Here is a 10,360-nt window from a genome sequence, read left to right as displayed (position 1 = left end):
AAAACCACATTAGAATGATCAAAATTAACAAGACAGGAAACAACATATGTTGGAGGGGATGTGGAGAAAGTTGAACCCTCTAATTCTGTTGGTGGTAATGCAGGTTGGTGCAGCCTCTTTGGAGAACAGTATGGAGATTCCTCAAGAAATTAAAAATAGAACATTCCTATGACCCTGCAATTGCACTCCTGGGGATTTACCCCAAAGATACAGATGCAGTGAAAAGAAGGGGCTTCTTTACCCCAATGTTTATAGCAGCAATGGCCACGGTCACTAAACTACGGAAAGAATCAAGATGCCCTTCAACGGATGAATGGATAAGGAAAATGTGGTCCATATACACTATAGAGTATTATGCCTGTATCAGAAAGGACGAATACCAATTTTTGTAGCAACATGGATGGGACTGGAAGAGATTATGCAGAGAGAGTCAATTACCTATGGCTTCACTTATTTGTGGAGCATAACAAATAGCATGGAGGACATGGGGAGTTAGAGAGGAGAAGGGAGTTGTGGGAAATTGGAAGGGGAGGTGAATCATGAGAGACTGGACTCTGAAAAACAATCTAAGGGGTTTGAAGTGGTGGGGGGTGGGAGGTTGGGGTACCAGGTGGTGGGTATTATAGAGGGCATGGATTGCATGGAGCCCTGGATATGGTTAAGAAGTAATGAATACCGTTATGGTGAAAATAAATACATTTAATTAAAAAAAGAAATAACAAAAAAATAAATAAAAATAAAAAGTACATACAAGATGAACAATTTAGGTATTGGAGAGTCTTTGGTGATCAGATATTCTCCCAACCTTAATGTTTGAGAAAACCTTTAATACACAATCACATGAGCTGGGTGGTGTTCTTTGTCATTATTATTGCAGTATTCAGCAGCTGTCCAGTAATATTCTGGAAGAAATGACATCTCACTGTGTCACTCATATTGCTTTTAATCTCCTCCTCACAGCCCTAGACAAATTAAAAGTGGCTATAGTTAAGGAATTCTCTGGAACCTTCCACAGAAAAATAGGCAATAGAATACAAATCTCAATTTAATCAACCATGAATTATTAGTAACTACTTAAATAATCTGACAGGCACAAATATGTCAGTTGTCATTAGTCAGTATGTGTACTCATGAGAATTCATGATAATACCCCTGTTCTATAGTTGAAAACAAAAATTGTATGCAATATAGGCTTAAGAGTTTAGTAAGTTAGCTTTAAAAATTAAAATTTAATTAATATATAGTGTTGTATTAGTTTCAGATGTACTTATCAGTTTTAAAATAACTGAAAAATTGTGGAGAGGAGTCAAGATGGCAGAGAAGTAGCAGACTGAGATGACATCAGGTAGCAAGAGATTAGCTAGATAGCTTACCAAACCATTCGAAACACCTATAAATCCAACAGAAGGTCGAAGAGAAGAGCAGCTGTTCTAGAAACAGAAAATTGACCACTTTCTGGAGGTAGGACTGGTGGAGAAGTGAATCCAGAGTGATGGGAAGATAGACTGCAGGGGGAGGGACTGAATCCTGCAAGTAGTGGAGCAACGGATCACAAAATCAGAACTTTTAAAAGTCTGCTCCACTGAGGGACGTCATTCCAGAGGCTAGACCAGGGTGAAGCCCACATGAGGACAGTGTGGTCTCAGGTCATGGAAGGATTGAGGGTGTGAGCTCTGTCACAGAGCTCACAGGTATTAGATCAGGGAAACTGGCTACAGAGACAGAGCTGAGGAGTGAGCTCTCAACTCTGGGTTACCTTAAATTGTGATCTGTGGCTCAGGCCACTGCTATGTGTTTATGTACCACACAAGACCCGGGGAGACTCCCCTGGAAGAGCACAGGGATCTGTGGGGTTCGGAGACTCCAGGCGGGGTTGTGTACCAGAGACAGAGATCCTTGGCCACAGGCTGGGTGAGCTCAGAGCACAGAGGTCAGGGAGATAAGAGTGATTCAGCGCTTTTCTCTGAGGGTGCACTGAGGAGTGGGACACCAAGTTCTTGGCTACTCTGGGCTGGAGAGTGGGAGGTTGCCATATTCATTCCCATTATCTGGAACTCTATAGAAAGTGTTCAGGGAAAAAAAAGCTCTTGAAAGCGAACTGGAGCAGATTACTTAGCCTGGCCGCTGGTAAGGGCACCTTGGGCAAAGACACTTGAAAATCACTACAACAGGTCCCTCCCCAAGATCACCAAGAATTCCAACCACGACCAAGTTCACTTACCAAGGATAATGGTGGAGTTCCAGAGGAGGAAAAAGCAAAGCATGGAATTCATTACTTTTACCCCATGATTCTTTAGTCTTGAAAAGTTAATTTTTTTTAAATTTTAATTTTATCTTTTCCTAATTTTTTAAAATTTACCATTTCCTCTCTTAATGTTTTTTTAACTAGTTTATCTTAACAATACCTTTAAAAAAATCTTTTTTGAAACTTCATTTTATCCTTCATTGTATCTAACATTATTTTCTGTATACACATAGGGTTTTTGCTTCTAAAATATTTGAGATATAACTTCTTATAATAGATCAAAATATACCCTAAATCTAGCACAGGGCTGCTATTCTCCAGCCTGAGCAAAATCTCTCCACTTTCTTTTTCTATATTCTTCCAACTTATATTATCAACTCCTTTTTTAGAAATACATTTTTCTGTATATATATATACAGAAAAAAATATATATATATATCCGTCATCATGTTTACCCTTATGTATGTTTTTTCATTCCTTAAAATTTTGGGAGGTAGTTTCTTCTTACAGACCAAAATACTCCCAAGAGTAAGTGGGTGACATTATTCTAGCCACCAGTCTAATATATATATATATATATTATTCTTTTATAATTTTTTTTTCAGAACTTCTTTTTACCTCCTTTCTTTTCCCCACAATTTGGAGTCTATTCTGATTTGGTTAAAGCATATTTTACTGGGGTCTTTGCCACCCTTTTAGTATTTTATTTGCTGCTTCATATATTCTTATCTCTATAAAAGGACAATGCAGAAAAACTCACCACAAAACAAAACAAAACAAAAACAAAAAACAAAACAAATAAACAAATAAACAAACAAATCAAGTGGCAGTACCAAAGGCCAGGGACCTAATCAATACAGACATTGGTAATATGTCATATCTAAGGTGCAGAATAATTATTCTCAAGGTGCAAGCATGGCTTGAAAAAGGCATGGAAGACATTAGAGAAACACTGTCTGGAGAAGTAAAATAACTAAAATCTAACCAAGTTGGAATAAAAAAAGCTATTAATGAAGTGCAATAAAAAAATGTAGGCACTTACGGCTAGGATAAAGGACGCAGAAGAGAGAATTAGTGATATATAAGACCAAATGACAGAGTATAAAGAAGCTGAGCGAAAGAGAGACAAGCAACTGCTGGACCATGAGTGATGAATTCGAGAGGAAGTAATATCATAAGATGAAACAACATTAGAATAACTGGGATTCCAGAAGAAGAAGAAAGAGAGAGGGGAGCAGAAGGTATATTGGAGAGAATTATTGTAGAGAATTTCCCTAATATGGCGAAGGGAACAAGCATCAAAATCCAGGAGGCAGAGAGAACCCCCTTCAAAAGCAATAGGAATAGGTCCACAACCCATCATCTAATAGTAAAAGAGAAAATCCTGAAAGCAGCCTGAGACAAGAAGTCTGTAACATACAATGGTAAAAATGTTATATTGGCAGCAGACTTATCCAAAGAGACCTGGCAGGCCAGATAGAACTGGCATGATATATTCACAGCACTAAACGAGAGAAAAAGACAGCCAAGAATACTATATCCAGTTAGGTTATCATTGAAAATAGAAGAAGAGATTAAAAAACATTTCAGGAAAACAAAAAGTAAAAGAATGTGAAAACACCAACCCAGCTTTACAGGAAATATTGGAAGGGGTCTTCTAAGCAAAGAGAGAGCCCAAAAATAGTAGATCAGAAAGTAACAGAGACATTATACAGTAACAGTCACCTTACAAGCAATACAATGGTACTAAATTCATATCTCTCAATAGTTACTCTGAATGTAAATGGGCTAATTGCCCCAATCAATAGACACAAGATGTCAGAATGAGTAAAACAAACAAACAAACAAACAAAAACAAAAACAAAAAAACAACCTATCAATATGCTGTCTACAAGAACCTCATTTTAAACCCAAAGCCACTTCCAGATTTAAAGTGAGGAGGTGGAAGCTTTGCGCAGTGGCAGTATCGTAGCCAATGAGGTTTATCCGAGGCGCGATTATTGCTAATTAAAGTGAGGAGGTGGAAAATAATTTAACATGTTAATGGACGTCAAAAGAAAGCTGGAGTGGCAATCCTTATATCATATCAATTAGATTTTAAGTCAAAAATTATAATAAGAAATGAGGAAGGACACTATATCATACTCAAAGGGTCTTTCCAACAAGGATATCTTACAATTTTAAATATCTATGCCCCTAACATGGGAGCAGCCAACTACATAAACCAATAAAAAAAAAATTCAAAGAAATACATCAACAATAATACAATAATACTAGGGGACTTTAACACTCCCCTGACTAGAATGGACAGATCATCAAAGAAAAAGATCAACAAGGAAATAAAGGCCTTAAATGACACACTGGACCAGATGGACATCACAGATATATTCAGAACATTCTATCAAAAAGCAACAGAATACACATCTTCTCTAGTGGACATGGAACATTCTCCAGAAGAGCTCACACCCTGAGTCAGAAATCAGGCCTCACCCAGTATCACAAGATTGGGATCACTTCATGCATATTTTCAGACCAAAATGCTCTGAAGCTACAACTCAATCACAAAAGGAAACTTGGAAATAATCCAAATACCTGAAGACTAGAGAGCATCCTTATAAACAATGAATGGGTCAACCAGGAAATTAAAGAAGAATTGAAAAAATTCATGGAAACAAACAAGAATGAAAACGCAATGGTTCAAAATCTGTGGGACACAGCAAATGCAGTCCTGGGAGGAAAATGTATATAGGTACAAGCCTTTCTCAAAAAACAATAAAGTTCTCAAATACACAACCTAACCCTACACCTAAAGAAGCTGGAGAAAGAACAACAAAGAAAGCCTAAACCCAGCAGGAGAAGAGAATTAATAAAGATCAGAGCAGAAATCAATGAAGTAGAAACAAACAATCAAAAAAAGAAAACAAAAAAACCCAAACAAACAAAAGAAAAAATAGGGACGCCTGGGTGGCTCAGTTGGTTAAGCAGCTGCCTTCGGCTCAGGTCATGATCCCAGCGTCTTGGGATCGAGTCCCACATCGGGCTCCTTACTCCGCAGGGAGCCTGCTTCTCCCTCTGCCTCTGCCTGCCGTTCTGTCTGCCTGTGCTTGCTCTCTCTCTCTCTCTCTCTCTCTCTGATAAATAAAATCTTTAAATAAAAAAAAAAAAAAGAAAAAATATACCAATAGAACATAACAATGAAAATAGGAGCTTGTTTTTTGAAAGAATTAATAAGATTGATAAACCCCTGGCCAGACTTATCAAAAAGAAAAGAGAAATGACCCAAATTATTAAAATCACAAATGAAAGAGGAGAGATCTCAACCAACACCAAAGAAATAAAAGAATTATAAGAACATATTATGAGCAACTCTACACCAGCAAACGTGACAATCTGGAAGAAATAGAGACATTCCTAGAGACATATAAACTACCACAACTAAACCTGGAAGAAATAGAAAACCTGAACAGACCCATAACCAGTAAGCAGATTGCAGCAGTCATCAAAATTCTCCCAACAGACAAGAGTCCATGGCCAGAAGACTTCCTAGGGGAATTCTACCAAATATTTAAAGAAGAATTAATTCCAATTTCCTAAAACTGTTCCAAAAAATAGAAATGGAAGGAAAACTTCCAAACTCATTTTATGAGGCCAGCATCACTTTGATCCCAAAACCAGACAAGGATCCCATCAAAAAAAGAGAACTGCAGGCCAATATCTTTGATGAACACAGATGCGAAAATTCTCATGAAAATATGAGCCAATAGGATCCAACAGTACATTAAAAGGATTATTCACCACAACCAAGTGGGATTTATTCAAGGGTTGCAAGTTTGGTTCAACATCCACAAATCAATCGATGTGATACAATACAATAATAAAAGAAATAACAAGAACCATATGATACTCTCATTAGATTCTGAAAAAGCATTTGACAAAGTACAGCATCCCTTCCTGATCAAAACTGTTCAAAGTGTAGGGATAGAAAGTACATACCTCAATATCATCAAAGCCATCTATGAAAAACCCACTGCAAATATCATTGTCAATGGAGAAAAAATGAGTGTTTTTCTGCTAAGGTCAGGAACATGGCAGGGATAAGCATTATCACCACTGCTTTTCAACAGTGAGTCCTAGCCTCAGCAATCAGACAAAAAGAAATTAAAGGCATCCAAATCAGCAAAGAAGAAGTCAAACTCTCACTCTTTGGAGATGATATGATACTATGTGTGATACTATATGTGGAAAACTCAAAGGGGTCCACTCCAAATCTGCTAGATCTCATACAGAAATTCAGTAAATTGTCAGGATATAAAATCAATGCACAGAAATAAGTTGCATTTCTTTACATCAACAACAAGATAGAAGAAGAGAAATTAAGTTCATTTACAATTGAACATAAAACCATAAGATACCTAGGAATAAACCTAACCAAAGAGGCAAAGAATTTGTACTCAGAAAATGATGAAGTACTCATGAAAGAAATTGAGTAAGACACAAAGAAATGGAAAAATTTTCAGAGCTCATAGATTAGAAGAACAAATATTGTGAAATGGCTATGCTATCTAAAGCAATCTACACATTTATTGCAATCCCTATTAAAATCCCGTCCACTTTTTTTCAAGGAAATGAAACAAATAATTCTAAAATTTATATGGAACCATAAAAGTCCTTGAATAGACAAATGAATATTGAAAAACAAAGCTAAAATTTGTGGCATCACAATTCCAGACTTTGAGCTCTAATACAAAGCTGTCATCATCAAGACAGTATGGTATTGACACAAAAGCAGACACATAGATCAATGGAACAGAATAGAGAGCGCAGAAACAGACCCTCAACTCTATGGTCAACTAATCTTTGACAAAGAAGGAAAGAATGTCCAATGAAATAAAGACAGTGTGTTCAATAAAGGCTGTTGGGAAAATTGGACAGTCACATGCAGAAAAATGAAATTGGACCGTTTCCTTACACTACACTTGAAAATAGACTCAAAATGGATGAAGGACCTCAATGTCAGAAAGTAATCCATCAAAATCCTTCAGGAGAACAAAGGCAGCAACCTTTTCAGCCTCAGCCACAGCAACTTCTTCCTAGGAACATTGTCAAAGGCAAGGGTGGCAAGGACAAAATGAACTATTGAGATTTCATTAAGATCAGAAGCTTTTGCACAGCACAGGAAATAGTTAACAAAACGAAAAGGAAACTGACAGAATGGGAGAAGATATTTGCAAAGAACATATTGAATAAAGGGCTAGTATCCATATTCTAAAAAGAGCTTAGCAAACTCAATACCCAAAGAACAAATAATCCAACCAAGAATTGGGCAGGAAACATGAACAGACATTTCTGCAAAGAAGACATCCAGGTGGCCAACAGACCCATGAAATAGTGCTCCACAGCACTTGGCATCAAGGGAATAAATATAAAAACCACAATGATATACCACCTCACACCAGGAAGAATGGCTAAAATCAACAAGTCAGGAAATGACAGATCCTGGTGAGGATGTAGAGAAATGGGAACATTCCTACACCGTTTTGGGAATGCAAGCTGGTGCAACCACTCTGGAAAACACCATGGAGTTTCTGCGAAAAGTTGAATATACAGCTACCTAATGACCTAGCAATTGCACTACTGGGTATTTACCCTAAAGATACAAATATAGTGATCTGAAGGGGCACATACACCCAAATGTTTATAGCAGCAATGTCCACAATAGCCAAACTATAGAAAGAACCTAGATGTTCATCAACAGATGAGTGGATAAAGAAGATGTGGTATACAAACACGCATATACAATGGAATACTATGCAGCCATAAAAGAAATTAAATTTTGCCATTTGCAATGACATGGTTGGAACTAGAGGGTATTACACTTAGTGAAAAAAGTTAATCAGAGAAAGACAATTATCATATGATAATTATCTTAAATATTAAAATTAAATTAACTAAATATTAAAATTATTTAAATATTAAAATATAATATCATATGATATCATCTCTTTTTTGAGGAAGTTGAGAGGCAATGTGGGGGGTTTGGGAGGTAGGAAAAGAATAAATGAAAGAAGATGGGATAAGGAGGGAGACAACCATAAGATACTCTTAATCCGACAAAACAAACTGAGGGTTGTCAGGGGAAAGGGGTTGGGGAGAGGGTGCTGTGGTTATGGACATTGGGGAAGGTATGTGCTATGGTGAGTGCTATGAACTGTGCAAACCTGGTGATTCATAAACCTGTAACCCTGGGGCTAATAATACATTTTATGTTATTTTAAGAAATTAGAAAAAAATATTTTTTAAATGACTGAAAATTTTAAAAAAAATAACAATGAGTAAGAAATAGTTATCAAAGGAAATACTTGCAGGAAGATTTACATGAGGGAAAGAGCTGGATCAGTATCAGCTGTTAATGCAAGCAGCTGCAAATATATATGGTCTACTATCATATGTTAATTGTGAGGGATTTGCATTGAAAAATGTCTTCAAAGGTTTATGCTATTTTCCTAATCCCTAAAACACTTAATATTTTAAATGTAAACCTATATGCCCAGGGTTAATTGAAAACTTATAAATGAAAACTCATGACATAATTCCTGATAAATATATAGTTTAAAGATTAAGAAATTAAAATAAAATCATTTTTCTCAAGTAATCAAACTATCCTATTTGAAAGATGGCCTGATTGATATGTTGCAAAAAAACTATTCAAAGGGAGTTTAAGATTTTAATCAATAAGTTAATTTAAAATATTTTGAAATGGCACCTGTGTGACTCAGTGGGTTATGTCTCTTCCTTCAGCCTAGATCAGGGTCTCAGTTTCCTGGGATTGAGGCCTGTATCCGGCTCTCTGTTGGGCAGGCAGCCTGCTTCCCCCCTCTCTCTGCCTGTCTCTCTGCCTACTCGTGTCTCTCTCTATCTGTCAAATAAATAAATAAAGACTTAGAAAAAAATTTGAAAGACAAAAATAATAGTTATCAAAGGAAGATATATTCACAGGGAATCACTATGATTATTCAATGTGATTAGTTTAGAAACAGAACTGGAGGGCAAAATATTCTGTACTGATGCAGGCAACTACAAACATATTATCCATTGGGATCATCTTTGCAATCAAAAGTTTTCGTGTTCTAAAAGATCTTCAGCAGAGATCTTCATTATTTTACTAATCCTAAAATATTAAACAATTTCAAAATAAACATATATGATCAAAGAAAATTGTAAAACCAGTTATTAAGACCAATGAAATAATTGGTTGCTAAATCAAGAATTTATAAAATTAGTACATGGAAATTTTCCTTAACTAATCAAACTATCCCATCAATTGAATATAAGAGTTCTGATGATTAGGTCTCTGCCTTATTCTATTCTTACATGATGGTACTCCCTCCCTGCCACCAACTCAGGAGATTATTTTTAAAGCTGCCTTGAAATATACCATGGAGATATTAAACGATGTCCAGCTGGGTTATTATTTATTGACAGAGTTATGCCAAATTATTGTAATAGTCAAAATCTTATTTAATTTTTCCTGAAAAAAAAAACCTGTGGTGTCACATATATATATATGATTCCCTTTTCCCCACAAAGGTTCTAAATCCTTTGAAATTTGCTGAGCTATACTAGTGTTTGTTTTCCTTTCTTTTCTTTTAATTATGAGCTCATTTTGCCACTCTTCAGTCATGTTATTAAGTTGGCTCAAGATGGGGCTCTTAGGTAACTTCAGGATGAGGGCTAATCTACAGATTAATGAACCATGTAATCAGAGGGTTACAGGATTAGAACTATGTACCCCACCGATACACTCAGGGAACAAAAGAGGGTTGAAGGTTTTTAGTCATCACTGTCCAATAAATAAAACAATAACACCTATCCACTAAAGCTTCCCTAAACTCTGAAACAAGTAGGCTGAGTGTTTCTAAGTTGGTGTTGATATGTTATGAGGGTGGTGCAAGCAAATAATGCCCTCAGATTGAAAGTACTTCCAGCTTAGAAATATCATGTGTAGGGGCGCCTGGGTGGCTCAGTGTGTTAACCATCTGCTTTTGCCTCAGGTCATGATCTCAGGGTCCTGGGATTGAGCCCCGCATGGGGCTCTCTGCTCAGCAGGGAGCCTGC

General features: G+C 36.6%; 1 pseudogene; it reads left to right on the top strand.

The window, feature by feature from the left end:
• Positions 1-4,191: 4,191 nt before the first annotated feature.
• Positions 4,192-4,259, top strand: LOC132028917 (U4 spliceosomal RNA; annotated as a pseudogene).
• The last annotated feature ends 6,101 nt before the right edge of the window (positions 4,260-10,360 follow it).

Source organism: Mustela nigripes, chromosome 12 (assembly GCF_022355385.1).
Source record: "Mustela nigripes isolate SB6536 chromosome 12, MUSNIG.SB6536, whole genome shotgun sequence".
NCBI lineage: Eukaryota > Metazoa > Chordata > Mammalia > Carnivora > Mustelidae > Mustela > Mustela nigripes.
This window is presented reverse-complemented; position numbering and strand designations above follow the sequence as displayed.